This window comes from Ovis canadensis, chromosome 15 (genome assembly GCF_042477335.2).
Source record: "Ovis canadensis isolate MfBH-ARS-UI-01 breed Bighorn chromosome 15, ARS-UI_OviCan_v2, whole genome shotgun sequence".
NCBI classification, from domain to species: domain Eukaryota; kingdom Metazoa; phylum Chordata; class Mammalia; order Artiodactyla; family Bovidae; genus Ovis; species Ovis canadensis.
The window spans coordinates 14,887,596-14,903,399 of record NC_091259.1 but is presented as its reverse complement, the minus strand read 5'-3'; the positions used below and the strand labels follow the sequence as shown (position 1 = coordinate 14,903,399).

Sequence of the window (15,804 nt, the reverse complement as noted above, 5' to 3'; positions counted from 1 at the left end):
GGAAATGGCACCCCACTCCAGTATTCTTGCCTGGAGAATCCCACGGACAGAGGAGCTTGGTAAGCTACAGTCCACGGGGTCGCAAAGACTCGGACATGACTGAGTGACTTCACTTTCACTTAGACAACTTTGTGTGCACTTTGAGTATGTTTTGCAATTCAGGGACCCATAAGACAGAAAATACACCAATAATTTGAATAGGAAAAGTATAATTAAATGAATTATTACCTAGTTTCAGGTCATTAACTACTGACAGATAAAGAGAACTTGAAAGAATATATAAATAACCTACACAGGGAGCAGCCACTGCCACTGATTCAGGTATAAACAGACATGGAATGAGGTATAAATAGACATGGAATAAGCCACTTTCATCTTCAAGACTGAGATCCATACATCATTAGATTGAGTGTACCTTTGGACCACTGGATGGTAGGAAAGTTCATGGTATACTTTAGGCAAGGGACAGAAAGCAGGAAATCACGTGCTGGGATGGCAGTCCAGTGGAGAAACAAGCAGGAAGCTGCCTGCTGAGGTGCTGCTAAAACTCACTGGAAAGCCACCGTCTGATGTCACATATTCTACTGGCTGCCTCATGCTGCAACAACCAGCATCGTTAAAAAGTTAAAAGCACACCATAACCAGGAAGAGGAGCCTCTATCCCTTGCAATAACTCGTTTAGTACCTTCTATTAGCAAACTTTTTCATTGTGCCAGCTGGCAAAAGAGAAGTGTTTGTAGACTCTAGTTCCAATATCACAAAGTGGGGCAAAGACAGATTGAATTGGGACTGAGAAAAAATAAATGGATAAATTTCAGTTTGCATATAGTTATAACAACTGCTTTAACAGTCTCATCTGCTAGTTTCAATATCGATGTCTTCAGGGTTAGTTCTTTTGGCTCATTTTTCTCTTGACCCTGTGTCACATTTCCTGGTTCTTTGCATACCTACTAATTTTTAGTATGTACTAAACATTGTCAGTGGAAGAGTGCAGAGGCTCTGGATCCTCCTATCATCCTCTGGGTGGTGTTTGTTTTTGATCTAACAAGCTATTACATTACTGGCCATTTATACTGGCCTTGTGAAGGCTTGGTTCTATGATGTCAGGAGTGAGTCTCATGATTTATGTTCAGACCTAGGGTGAACCCTTTAGATCTGGCACATAGTCTTTAGTCCCGTGACTTGAAATTTGGGGGGTTTCCATGAACAGCTTGAGTTAACCAAGCCTTCCAATATGGCCGGACTCAAAACTCTAAACTCTCTCCCTCATGGAGGCAGCAACTGAAATTTCTTTCAACCTTTTCACTGTTGCTTTCTATAGGGTGTCTGAGCATCTCCCCTATGTTGGGGAATTTGAGAGGAACTTATATAGAGATTTAGGGGCTCTTCCTTCTGTGGTTTCTTCCTTGTTAGAATTTCCTCACTCAATTTCCAGTCATTCTGGCAGCCATCAGCTCTATCCTCTGATATCTCAAGTCAGTAACAAAACAGCTTTCTGCTCATCTCCAGCTTTTCTGTGCCTCTCAGACAAGAGATTTCCCTCAGAGGAAAAGCCTTATTAAAATGCATCCCACCCAGTGAAGTTTCCCCCCTTTAAGGGTCATATCCTTTACAGTTTCTTTCCTGTTTTTTTGTTATTCTCAAATTCCTGAGATAAACATCTCTGCCACTACTGGAACAAGGTACATTCTTACTCTAAGGGCTTTGGATCCAACTTCAAGAAGTAAGTACATTGTAACACACATGGAAATGAATCTGCGTTTATTGAAAAAAAATTATAAACTGTGAATTTCAGTACAATATTATATTTGAGTACATACTGACTGCAGTTCTATGCAGAGTATTAATTGCCCAGAAGTATCAGTTAAGTTCAGTTCAGTCGCTCAGTCATGTCCGACTCTTTGCAACCCCATGAGTCCCAGCACACCAGGCCTCCCTGTCCATCACCATCTCCCAGAGTTCACTCAGACTCATGACCATTGAGTCGAAGATGCCATCCAGCCATCTCATCCTCTGTCAGCCCCTTCTCTTCCTGCCCCCAATCCCTCCCAGCATCAGGGTCTTTTCCAATGAGTCAACTCTTTGCATGAGATGGCCAAAGTATTGGAGTTTCAGCTTCAGCATCAGTCCTTCCAATTACACCCAGGACTGATCTCCTTTAGGATGGACTGGTTGGATCTCCTTGCAGTTCAAGGGACTGTCAAGAGTCTTCTCCAACACCACAGTTCAAAAGCATAAATTCTTCAGCTCTCAGCTTTCTTCACAGTCCAAATCTCACATCCATACATGACCACTGGGAAAACCATAGACAGACTAGACAGACCTTTGACTAGACAGACCTTTGTTGGCAAGACAATATCTCTGCTTTTGAATATGCTATCTATGTTGGTCATAACTTTCCTTCCAAGGAGTAAGGGTCTTTTAATTTCATGGCTGCAATCACCATCTGCAGTGATGTTGGGGGCCCCCCAAAGTAAAGTCTGACACTATTTACACTGTTTCCCCATCTATTTCCCATGAAGTGATGGAAGTGAGAAATAGACTTAAGGGACTAGATCTGATAGACAGAGTACCTGACGAACTATGGACGGAGATTCATGACACTGTACAAGAGACAGGGATCAAGACCATCCCCATGGAAAAGAAATGCAAAAAAGGGCTTCTTGGTCAGATGGCTCTTATTATGTTTCACTTTAGTACCATACTGTGGATGCCAGAGAACTTGAGTTTGCTAATGAATAATCTGAGATGCAATGTCGTGGAGGAGAATGGTGTAGTCTAACTCAATAAAGTCATCATTTCTTTGCACTTGCTAGACAGTCTGAATTTTTCCCATTTTGTACCATCCATCTTCAGTAGAATTTTGCCATATTATATAACCACTGGCAACCCAGGCTAATTGTCAAACTGGCTTCTTTTCTGGATGCACATTTCCAAAACTGTCTGGAATATTTTGTGCTTCTATTGTTTCCTTCACTCACTTGCTGCTAAGCTGCCGCTAAGTTGCTTCAGTCGTATCTGACTCTGTGTGACCCCATAGATGGCAGCCCACCAAGCTCCCCCGTCTGTGGGATTCTCCAGGCAAGAATACTGAAGTGGGTTGCCATAACCTTCTCCAATTCTCACTGTCTTGTGTCTTTGATAAAATGTGTTTCCTTCCTCATCTAGGTTTTCTCCAATTCCTCCTTCAAATGTGAAGTTGACTTCTGGTACAGTATCTTGTCCCATTGAAGGGTACAATACTTCAGCTGTGCAGTTCACTGTAACTTCCACAGAAGTTTAATGGAAGTTTCTTCCGCAGAAAATTTAAAGCAATGCTTCTTCCTGAAGTATTCTCCAGGCTGGCTTGATTGACTGTTTGCATCAGAAACACCTTGTGAGGGGTCCCCTGCTCTCTACCTTTAAGGCCGCCCTGGAAGCCAGGTAGTGGGTCAGAAGGATTTCCATTCTTGCTGAGTGTTGACTAGGCTGGTGTGAGTCCCTGTCTCCATTCTGCCTGCTGCTGGGTCCCCTGGGAGGAAAAGTCTCTATGAGTTTGACTTTTTTAAAAAATAAACTCCGCATATAAGTGAGCTTTCCTGGTGGCTCAGATGGTAAAACATTTGCCTGCAATGCAGAAGATGAGGGTTCAATTCCTGGGTCAGAAAGATCCCTTGGAGAAGGAAATGGCAACCCACTCCAGTATTATTGCTTGGAAAATTCCATGGACAGAGGAACCTCATGGGCTACTGTCCATGGGATTGCAAAGAGTCATATGACTGTGCGACTTCACTTCTTCAAGTGAAACTATACTGTATTTTTCTTTCTGTCTGCTCATTTTATTTAACACAATGCCCTCAAGTTTCATCCATGTTGTTACAATTGACTAGATTTCCTTCTTTTTTAGCCTGAATATTATATATATATATAATATATATAACATATATATATTATATATATACACCACTTTTCTTTATCCATTCATCTGTTAACAGACAGATTGTTTCTATATCTTGGCTATTGGAAAAAAAAAACTTCAGCATATATTGATTAATTAATTCTTCAGAGGCTTTTCTTAATTCTTTAAACATAAGTCACTCACTAATACAATAGCTTACTTTAATTAAGTAAATTTTTTTACTTTTTTTTTAACTTTAAGTAAATTTTTTTACTTTAAAAATTCCTGGAAATGCATTTATCATTCCTTGATATTTGCATGTTTGTCCATTCATTTCCCTGTTCACTGTCTATGTCTTTCTCTAGATTATAAATGATGTAAGATTTGGACGTTATTTTATTCAGTCCTGTCTCCCAAACAACAAGAACAGGGTCTTATACAAAAAAAGTTTTCATAAGTATTAATGTGAATGGAAACTGATACTGTGATGCCCTAACTGTTTTGAGTGGAGAGAGTGAGATTTTTGGCCTATAGCATTGTCAAAGTTAGGTTGTAAGACCATTGCCTGACATAAGTATTTAGAATTTAAGAATGGTCTTCGACTTGTACTGGAATATTTTTGAAGAAGAAAAAATATCATAACCTGTGTATGGAAGGGAAGTTGGCATTAGTAGGATCAAAGAATCTTCTCCCAAAATATAATATTCATTAAACTCAGTTCAAATGTTCACCAACTTCCTATCATACACCTAGGCTAATCATTGTCATCTGTGCAACCTCTGATGTGGCCTATATAATTGCTGTAGGAGTGGCAGGCTGAGCTGCAAGTATTAATAGATAAATTGTGAACTACACTCTGAAAATGAGATAGGACAGGCACTGGGGTCAGCCCCAGCTGTAACTGACAGAATAGCATGGTGGCCAGGAGCATGAGGACAGAGAACATAACACACCCAAACAAGGACGTGGCATCAAAGACATAAAAGGGAGTGATCTGTGTCCTGAAATGAAGCCAGCACACAGTGATGGGGATTCCAGAGGAGGCAGTAAATCACTAAGTTGAAGGGAAGCAGGCACTAGGCCAGGACACCAACTCAAGCTTTAGGAACCAAGCGGTGAGGATGAATGATGGAATTAATCAAAACAAAGCACAGTCCAAGTACTTCTAATTGATTTACTGCACACGTTACCAATGCAGGGACTATGACAAGGATGGGAAAAAACAATGTATGAAACATTCCATGATAAAGACACCTGGACCAGCACATGAAAGGATCTACATTGTTCCTCTGTTTTTATTTGGCTGCATCACTTCTTAGTCGCAGCATGTGGGATCTTCTTTGCATCATGCAGGATCTTTCACTGAAGCACACGGAATTTCCAGTTGTGGAGGGCAGTCTTAGTTTCCCTGCAGCATGTGGGAATCTTAGTTCCCTGACCAGGGATTGAATCCATGTCCTCTGCATTATGAGGAAAACTCTTAACCTCTGAGCCACCAGGGAAGTCCCATAGTTTCTCTGTTTAGGAGTGGCTGAATACAGGCCCAGGAGCATGTTTCCATAGGAGGTTAGGACAGTTAGGTTCAACATTTTGTTAGGGCAGGCTTATAAGGAGCTCTCATTGACAGCATGGCAAAAACAGCAACTTACCACCAGATGAAAGTGAAAGTGAAGTCGCTCAGTCATGTCCGACTCTTTGCGACCCCATGGACTGTAGCTTATCAGGCTCCTCTGTCCATGGGATTTTCCAGGCAATAGTACTGGAGTGGATTGCCATTTCCTTCTCCAGGGGATCTTCCTGACCTAGGGATCAAACCCGGGTCTCCCACATTGTAGACAGACGCTTTACCGTCTAAGCCACCAGGGAAGTCACCAGATAGCTATTCTTATTTTCTTGTTCAGAAAAAGAACCTTGATTTAATTGGGGCAACAATAACTAGAGTTAAAAACTACATCTTTCAGCCTCCCTGTCAGCTCTGTGCAACTAAGATATATGTAAGCCTCAGCTATATGTAAGGCTTGTCCAAAGTGAGGGACTGCTTTATTGGAGCTGCTTTAGCTGGGTTGAACATTTTTCTATTTTTCTATCTGTTTGATTTTTTATGTTAGTGATGGCTACAACTATCAATAGTCATACTGAACGATGAAGTGACCTTAAGACTAAAAGCTATGACTGAATGATACACTAAGAACTGCACAAAACAAAGAGAGATTTGGGGTCCCAGATGAATAAGAGGACCTGTCGTACTGGTCTTGACATGCTTTCTTCCGGATTTATCTTCCTCTGTTTTTATGTGAGAGAAAAATTAAGTTCTAATTTTGCTTTAGTCAGTATTAACTTGGCTTTTCCATTATAAGCAAAGCTTCTTAATCTCAGTCAATATAGACAGGCTAAGGACTAGGATGAGCAGACTCTACAGTGGTCCTTATAATCCCCATCTCCTTGTTCTCATAGCCACATAGAATTACCTTCCCTGGAGTGTAGGAAAAGCCCATCACTTGCTTCCACTTGGTGGAAAAAATGGCAAAGCAGAAGGTAAGTCCCTCCTATGTTTATATTATGTTTATAAGACTATCTTGTTGGCAGAGTAACTAGAGTCTCTTTTTCCCTAGCCAACTTTCTTTTTCCTTGCCAGCAAAACTCACCTGGCAAGGAGCTGAGGATGGTCACTAGGATCTGAAAGTGGTTTCCACCCAACAGCCAGCAACAAGGAAGGGTCCTCAGTCAAACAGTCAAAAGAAAATGAATTCTGCTGACATCCTGAGTAATCTTGGAAGTGAATTCTTCCCATCAGCCTCCAAATGCGAACATATCCCAGCTAACAGTTTGGTTGAATCTTTCAGAGATCCTAAGCAGAGAACTCAGACTTGGACCCTTGGACACTGTGAGATATTAACAATAAACCTGTGTTGTTTGAAGCCCCTGAGTTTGTGATAACTGTTATGCAGCAGTAGGTTGCTAACACAAGGAATCTAGACTTAATCTGTAGTTCTCAAATTCCCTGTGACTGTAGTTCACCTTAGCCTACAAGGAGAGTATCATTCCATTATCCTGTAGAATGTATGTATATTTGGAGTTCACAGTTACCTAGACTATACCTATAATGTAAAAAATAAAAAAATGCAAAAGCATGATCTCTACCTCCAAGAAGTCCATGAAATGGACTTTTTTGTAGCTTTACTTATAACTTCATTTGCACCTTCACCAAAGGAAGGCAAGAAAGTTAAGGCCCATTCAGTTTTCTTGAGAACGACAGCTGAGTGAGACTCTCTTTTTATTTGCACAGTGTACCATGCAAATGCGTTACTGAACAAAAGAGGGGTTTTTTTTACATGCACTATTTGTATTTTTTTAAAAGTAGAAAAGAAACTATTACTGATTCACATCTCTCCAAAGATATGATTAACATTAAGTAAACATTGAGATTCTCAGACAAAAAGGTGCCACAGAATTGCAAAACATTGTTATTAATTAACATAGCTGTAAATTTTCATGTTCCAAGGAGAGAAAAATCTTGGAAACAATTATGAAAGTAGTTGTATAACATTTAGATTAAATAAACATTTCTCTTAAGAAAAATAAAACATTAAATATTTTCTTTGATTTTTCAAATATGAGTAATCCAATTTGCTAGTCACCTAACACTTTTCAGTGGTACTGAAAAAATTGCAGATGACTTAATAAGCATAAATAGCATCTAACAATGTCACACCAATCAAACATAATATATTATATAAACATACTTGTTCTTTATAGCACAATAACAGGATAACACAAATGTCACAGAAACAGTCACAGGCAAAGGAGATGCATTCACTTCCTTTTGAATTAATACACGGTGAATAAATTCTAGATAATAAAGCAGCTTGTGAGTGAATATTTTAGAAGGCTATGGATGAGAACAATAAATGTTATATATCTAATTTTTAAAGAAGTACAAGTTCTAGGCATATCAATTACCCCCATTATGTCCCAAATGAAGATGAAATATGTGAACATGTTGTCAGTTTAATATGCACAACTAAAAAAAAAACCTTTTGATATGAAGCTTAATTATCTGAGTTTAAAACATTTTTTCAATTACAAATTTAACTATAAGCTTGTCTCAAACACATCACATGGCAAATTTTGCCTCTTCTTCCATCCCTTCTCCCAACCAAAAGCAAAAAATAACTTAAAAAATTGGTATGTTAATCCTTAAATATCCTGTATGTGATTCTTTGGAAATAGACTATTTGAAAGGAAAAATAGTTTGGCCAGCAATTGTAACTCTTAATTATGATCTCTAAGACTTGTGATTCCTAGGATATAGATTGTTAACATTTTGTGTCTTCAAAAGAGATCCTATAATGAGAAGCGGAGGAAGATAACTTGGCTGATTGTATTGTATGTAGCTGTTTGCTTCATATCAACATACTAGTGGGATATAAGGCTAATATTTCAGAAATTAAATTTCCACAGGCTCCTGAATTTCTAACAAATTAGAATCTCATATACAAATCCCAAGTACTTTGTGACAGATTACTCCTACTCTTATTTCCTGAGCTTGAAGATCTGATCTACTTTTAAGTATAATTTTTAATATTAGGTAATTTTTTGTGTTAGTGATAATAGTTAATTGTGAAGCCTTAATTATGAAAAGATTTTAAAACAAGATCATGCTGACTCTTCCAAGAGAAGTACTAAAGCAGAAAAAAACTCAAGTGGACATGGAACATTCTCCAGGATAGATCACGTCTTGAGTCACATATCAAATCTCAGTAAATCTCAGAAAATTGAAATCATATCAAGCATCTTTTCTGACAACAATGCTATGAGACTAGGTATCAATAACTGGAAAACAACCGTAAAAAACACAAACATATGAAGATTAAACAATATGTTTCTAAATAATAAACAGGTAACTGAAGAAATCAAAAGGGAGATCAAAACATTCCTATAAACAAATAGCAATGAAAACACGACAACTCAAAACCTATGGGATGCAGCAAAAGCAGTTCTCAGAGGGAAGTTTATAGCAATATAATCCTACCTCAAGAAATAAGAAAAACATCAAATAGACAACCCAACTTTACACCTAAAATAACTGGAAAAAGAAGAACAACAACAAAAGCCTGACATTAGCAGAAGGAAGTAAACCATAAAGATCAGAGCAGAAATAAATGAAAAAGAAATGAAAGAAGCAATAGTAAAGATCAATAAAACTAAAAGCTGATTCTTTGAGAAGATAAACAAAATTGACAAACTTTTAGCCAGGCTCATCAAGAAAAAGAGAAAAGAATCAAATCAGCAAAATTACAAAAAGAAAAGGAGACGTTGCAACAGACAATGCAGAAATAAAAGAATTATGAGACTATTATGAGCAAATATATGGCAATAAAATGGATAACCTGGAAAAATGGACAAATTATTAGAAAAGTTCAATCTTCCAAGACTGAGCAAGGAAGAAAGAGATTATGAACAACCCAATTACAAGCACTGGAATCAAAACAGTGATCAAAAATCTCCCCAAAACTAAAAGCCCAGGGTCAGACGGCTTCACAAATAAAATGTTTGAATTCTATCAAACATTCATAGAAGAGCTGATGCCTATCCTTCTAGAACTCTTTCAAAAAACTGCAGAGGAAGGAACACTTCCAAACTCATTCTATGAGGCCACCATTACCCTGATACCAAAACCAGGCAAAGATGAAAAAAAAAAAAAAAACACATAAAATTACAGACCAGTGTCACTGATGAATATAGATGCAAAAATCCTCCACAAAACTATAGTAAACAGAAGTCAGCAACACATTAAAAAGCTCATGCACCATGATCAAGTCAGGTTTATTCTAGGGATACAAGGATTCTTCAATATACATGAATCAATCCAATTGATACACCATATTAACAAATTAAAATATAAAAACTACATGATAATCTCAACAGATGCACAAAAATCCTTTGACAAAATCCATCACCCATTTATGATTAAAAAAATAAAAACCAAACTCTTCAATAAATGGGCATAGAAGGAATCTACCTCAACATAGTAAAAGCTGATAAGCCCAAGCAAACATTATTCTCAATGGTGAAAAGCTGAAAGGATTCCCTAGTTTAATATCAGGAACAAGACAAGGGTGTCCACTCTCATCACTATTATTCAACATACTTTTAGAAGTCCTAGCTATGGAAATCAAAGAAGAAAGGAGATAAAGAAATCCAACTTGGAAAAGAAATAAAACTCTTGCTGTCTGCAGATGACACAATACTATACATAGAGAACCCTAAATATACTATCTTAAAATTACTAGAGCTAATCAGTGAAGTTAGCAAAGTTGCAGGATACAAAATTAATACCCAGGAACACTTGCATTTCTATATCTTAACAATGAAAAATCAGAAAAAGAAATTAAGGAATCAATCCCATTCACCATTGTGACAAAAAGAATAAAATAACTAGTAATAAACCTACCTGAGGAGAAAAATGGTCCTGACAAATGGTCTGGCATAATGTGGTTTACTGGAAAAGGGAGTGGCTAACCACTTCAGTATTCTTGCCTTGAGAACCCCATGAACAGTATAAAAAGGCAAAAAGATTGGATACTGAAAGATGAACTCCCCAGGTCGGTAGGTGCCCAATATGCTACTGGAGTTCAACGGAGAAATAACTCCAGAAGGAATGAAGGCATGGAGCCAAATTAAAGACAATGTCCAGTTGTGGATGTGACTGGTGATAGAAGCAAGGTCCGATGCTGTAAAGAGCAATATTGCATAAGAATCTGGAATGTCAGGTCCATGAATCAAGGCAAATTGGAAGTGGTCAAACAGGAGATGGCAAGAGTGAACATTGTCATTCTAGGAATCAAATGAACTAAAATGGACTGGAATGGGTGAATTTAACTCAGATGACCATTATATCTACTACTGTGGGCAGGAGTCCCTTAGAAGAAATGGAGTAGCCATCATGGTCAACAAAAGAGTCCGAAATGCAGTACTTGGATGCCATCTCAAAAACGACAGAATGATCTCTCTTCGTTTCCAAGGCAAACCATTCAATATCACAGTAATCCAAGTCTATGCCCCAACCAGTAATGCTGAAGTAGCTGAAATTGAACGGTTCTATGAAGACCTACAAGACCTTTCAGAACTAACACCCAGAAAAGATGTCCTTTTCATTATTGGGGACTGGAATGCGAAAGTAGGAAGTCAAGAAACACCTGGAGTAACAGGCAAATTTGGCCTTGGAATATGGATGAAGCATGGCAAAGACTAATAGAGTTTTGCCAAGAGAAGGCACTGGTCATCGCAAACACTCTATTCCAACAACACAAGAGAGACTCTACACATGGACATCACCAGATGATCAACACCAAAATCAGATTGATTAAATTCTTTGCAGCCAAAGATGGAGAAGAACTACACAGTCAGCAAAATCCTGACAAGGAGCTGACTGTGGCTCAGATCATGAACTCCTTATTGCCAAATTCAGACTGAAATTTAAGAAAGTAGGGAAAACCACTAGACCATTAAGGTATGATCTAAATCAAATCCCTTATGATTATACAGTGGAAGTGAGAAATAGATTTAAGGGCCTAGATCTGATAGATAGAATGTCTGATGAACTATGAAATGAGGTTCATGACATTGTACAGGAGACAGCGATCAAGACCATTCCCATGGAAAAGAAATGAAAAAAAGCCAAATGGCTATCTGGAGAGGCCTTACAAATAGTTGTGAAAAGAAGAGAGGTGAAAAGCAAAGGAGAAAAGGAAAGATATAAGCATCTGAATACAGAGTTCCAAAGAATAGCAAGGAGAGATAAGAAAGTCTTCCTCAGTGATAAATGCAAAGAAAGGGAGGAAAACAACAGAATGGGAAAGACTAGAAATCTCTTCAAGAAAATTAGAGATACCAAGGAAACATTTCATGCAAAAATGGGCTCGATAAAGGACAGAAATGGTATGGACCTAACAGAAGCAGAAGATATTAAGAAGAGGTGGTAAGAATACACAGAAGAACTGTACAAAAAAGATCTTCATGACTCAGATAATCATGATGGTATGATCACTTACCTAGAGCCAGACATCCTGGAATGTGAAGTCAAGTGGGCCTTAGAAAGCATCGCTACAAACAAAGCTAGTGGAGGTGATGGAATTACAGTTGAGCTATTTCAAATCCTGAGAGATAATGCTGTGAAAGTGCTGCACTTAATATGCCAGCAAATTTGGAAAACTCAGCAGTGGCCTCAGGACTGGAAAAGGTCAGTTTTCATTCCAATCCCAAAGAAAGGCAATGCCAAAGAATGCTTAAACTACATTACAACTGCACTCATCTCACATGCTAATATAGAAATGCTTAAAATTCTTCAGGCCAGGCTTCAACAGTCCGTGAACCGTGAACTTCCCGATGTTTAAGCTGGCTTTAGAAAAGGCAGAGGAACCAGAGATCAAATTGCCAAAATATGCTGGATCATTGAAAAAGCGAGAGTTCCAGAAAAACATCTATTTCTGCTTTATTGACTATGCCATAGCCTTTGACTGTGTGGATCACAATAAACTGTGGACAATTCTGAAAGAGATTGGCACACCAGACCACCTGACCTGCCTCTTGAGAAACCTATACGCAAGTCAGGAAGCAACAGTTCAAACTGGATATGGAACAACAGACTGGTTCCAAATAGGAAAAGGAGTATGTCAAGGCTGTATATTGTCACCCTGCTTATTTAACTTCTATGCAGAGTACATCATGAGAAACGCTGAGCTGGAAGAAGCACAAGCTGGAATCAAGATTGTTGGGAGAAATATCAATAACCTCAGATATGCAGATGACACCACCCTTATGGCAGAAAGTGAAGAGGAACTCAAAAGCCTCTTGATGAAAGTGAAAATGAGTGGAAAATTTGGCTTAAAACTCAACATTCAGAAAACAAAAATCATGACATCTGGTTCCATCACTTCATGGGAAATAGATGGAGAAACAGTGGATTGAGTGGAAACAGTGTCAGACTTTATTTTGGGGGGCTCCAAAATCACTGCAGATGGTGATTGCAGCCATGAAATTAAAAGACGCTTACTCCTTGAAAGGCAAGTTGTGACCAACTTAGATAGCATATTAAAACGCAGAGACATTACTTTGCCAACAAGTTCCATTAGTCAAGCCTATGGTTTTTCCAGCGGTTATGTATGGATGTGAGAGTTGGACTGTGAAGAAGGCTGAACACCGAAGAATTGATGCTTTTCAACTGTGGTGTTGGAGACAACTCTTGAGAGTCCCTTGGACTGCAAGGAGATCCAACCAGTCCATTCTAAAGGAGAGCAGCCCTGGGTGTTGTTTGAAAGGAATGATGCTAAAGCTGAAACTCCAGTACTTTGGCCACCTCGTGTGAAGAGTTGACTCATTGGAAAAGACTCTGATGCTGGGAGGGGTTGAGGGCATAAGGAAACGAGACGACCGAGGATGAGATGGCTGGATGGCATCACCAACTCAATGGACATGAGTGTGAGTGAACCCCAGGAGTTGTTGATGGACAGGGCGGCCTGGCATACTGCGATTCATGGGGTCACAAAAAGTCAGACACGACTGAGCAACTGAGCTGAACTGAGGAGACAAAAGAACTGTACATGGAAAAGTATAAGACACTGTTGAAAGAAATCAACGATGACTTGGAGAGATATTCCATGTTCTTGGGTTGAAAGAATAAATTTTGTGAAAATGACTTTAATACCAAATTTAATCTACAGATTCATTGCAATCCCTATCAAAATACCAATGACACAACTAGAAAAAAATTTTCAGAATTCAAATGGAAATGCAAAATACCTGGAATGGCCAAAGCAGTCATCAGAAAGAAGATGGAGCTGGAGGAGTCAAACTTCCTGACTTCAAACTACACTACAAAGCTACAGTCAACAAGACAGTATGGTACTGGCAAAAAAAAAAAAAAAAAAAAAACAGAAACGTAGACCCTTGGAACAAGATAGAAAACCCAGAGATAAATGCATACACCTATTGGTACCTTATTTTTGACAAAGGAGGCAAGAATATACAATGGGACAAAGAGAGCCTCTTCAATACATGGTGCTATGAAAACTGAACAGTTGCATGTAAAAGAATGAAATTAGAACGTTTCATAACACAATACACAAAAATAAACTCAAAATGGATTAAAGACCTAAATGTAAGACCAGAAACTGTAGTACTCTTAGAGGAAAACAAAGGTAGAACACTCGACGACATAAATCAAGGAATGATCCTCTATGACTCATCTCCCTGAGTAATGGAAAAAATAAAAAAATAAAAATAAACAAATGGGACCTAATTAAACTTAAAAGCTTTTTCAAAGCAAAGGAGTATAAACAAGGTGAAAAGACAACTCTCAGGCTAGGAGAAAATAGTAGCAAATGAAACAGCTGACAAAGGATTAATTTCCAAAATATGCAAGCAGCTCATAGAAGTCAATATCAGAAGAAAAAAAAAAAACTATCAAAAAGTGGGAAATGGATCTAAACAGACATTTCTCCAAAGACGACATACAGATGGTTAGCAAACATATAAAAAAGATGCTCAACGTTGCTCATTATTCATTTCAGTTCAGTTCAGTTGCTCAGTCATGTCCGACTCTTTGCGACCCCATGAGTCATAGCACGCCAGGCCTCCCTGTCCATCACGAACTCCTGGAGTCCACCCAAACTCATTATTAGAGAGATGCAAATCAAAACTACAGTGAGATATCACTCCACACCAGTCAGAATAGTCATCATCAAAAAGTCTATACACAATAAATGCTGGAAAGGGTGGAGAAAAGGGAACCCTCTTGCAGTGTTGGTGGGAATGTAAATTGATGCAGCCACTATGGAAAGTGGTATGGAGATACTTTTAAAAACTAGGAATGAAACTACCATCTGACCCAGTAATCCCACTACTGGGCATATATCTTGAGGAAACCAAAATAGAAAAAGACACATGCTCACCAAATTTAAAAGGAACATGTACCCCAATGTTCATTGCAGAACTATTCACAACAGCTAGAACATGGAAGCAAACTAAATGTCCATTGTCAGATGAATGGATAAAGAAGCTGTAGTACATATATACAATGGAACGTGAATGCATTTGAGTCAGTTCTAATGAGGTCAATGAACCTAGAGCCTATTATACAGAGTGAAGTAAGTCAGAAAGAGAAAGATAAATATTGTATGCTAATGCATATATGAACCGTGAACTTCCAGATGTTCAAGCTGGTTTTAGAAAAGGCAGAGGAACCAGAGATCAAATTGCCAAAATATGCTGGATCACTGAAAAAACAAGAGAGTTCCAGAAAAACAACTATTTCTGCTTTATTGACTATGCCAAAGCCTCTGACTGTGTGGATAACAATAAACTGTGGACAATTCTGAAAGAGATGGGAATACCAGACCACCTGACCTGCCTCTTGAGAAACCTATATGCAGGTCAGGAAGCAACAGTTAGAACTGGACATGGAACAACAGACTGGTTCCAAATAGGAAAAGGAGTACGTCAAGTCTGTATACTGTCACCCTGCTTATTTAACTTCTATGCAGAGTACATCATGAGAAACGCTGAGCTGGAAGAAGCACAAGCTGGAATTAAGATTGTCAGGAGAAATATCAATAACCTCAGATATGCAGATGACACCACCCTTATGGCAGAAAGTGAAGAGGAACTCAAAAGCCTCTTGATGAAAGTGAAAGAGGAGGGTGAAAAAGTTGGCTTAAAGCTTAACATTCAGAAAATTAAGATCATGGCATCTGGTCCCATCACTTCGTGGGAAATAGATGGAGAAACAGTGGAAACAGTCTCAGACTTTATTTTTGGGGGCTCCAAAATCACTGCAGATGGTGATTGCAGCCATGAAATTAAAAGATGCCTACTCCTTGGAAGGAAAGTTATGACCAACCTAGATAGCATATTCAAAAGCAGAGACA

The 15,804-nt window shown here is 38.6% G+C and overlaps 1 pseudogene; it reads right to left on the bottom strand.

Annotated features, from left to right (window-relative positions):
- The window catches only part of LOC138421172 (latexin pseudogene), an 88,674-nt pseudogene extending 85,227 nt beyond the window's left edge, over positions 1-3,447 (bottom strand).
- Positions 3,448-15,804: the final 12,357 nt, after the last annotated feature.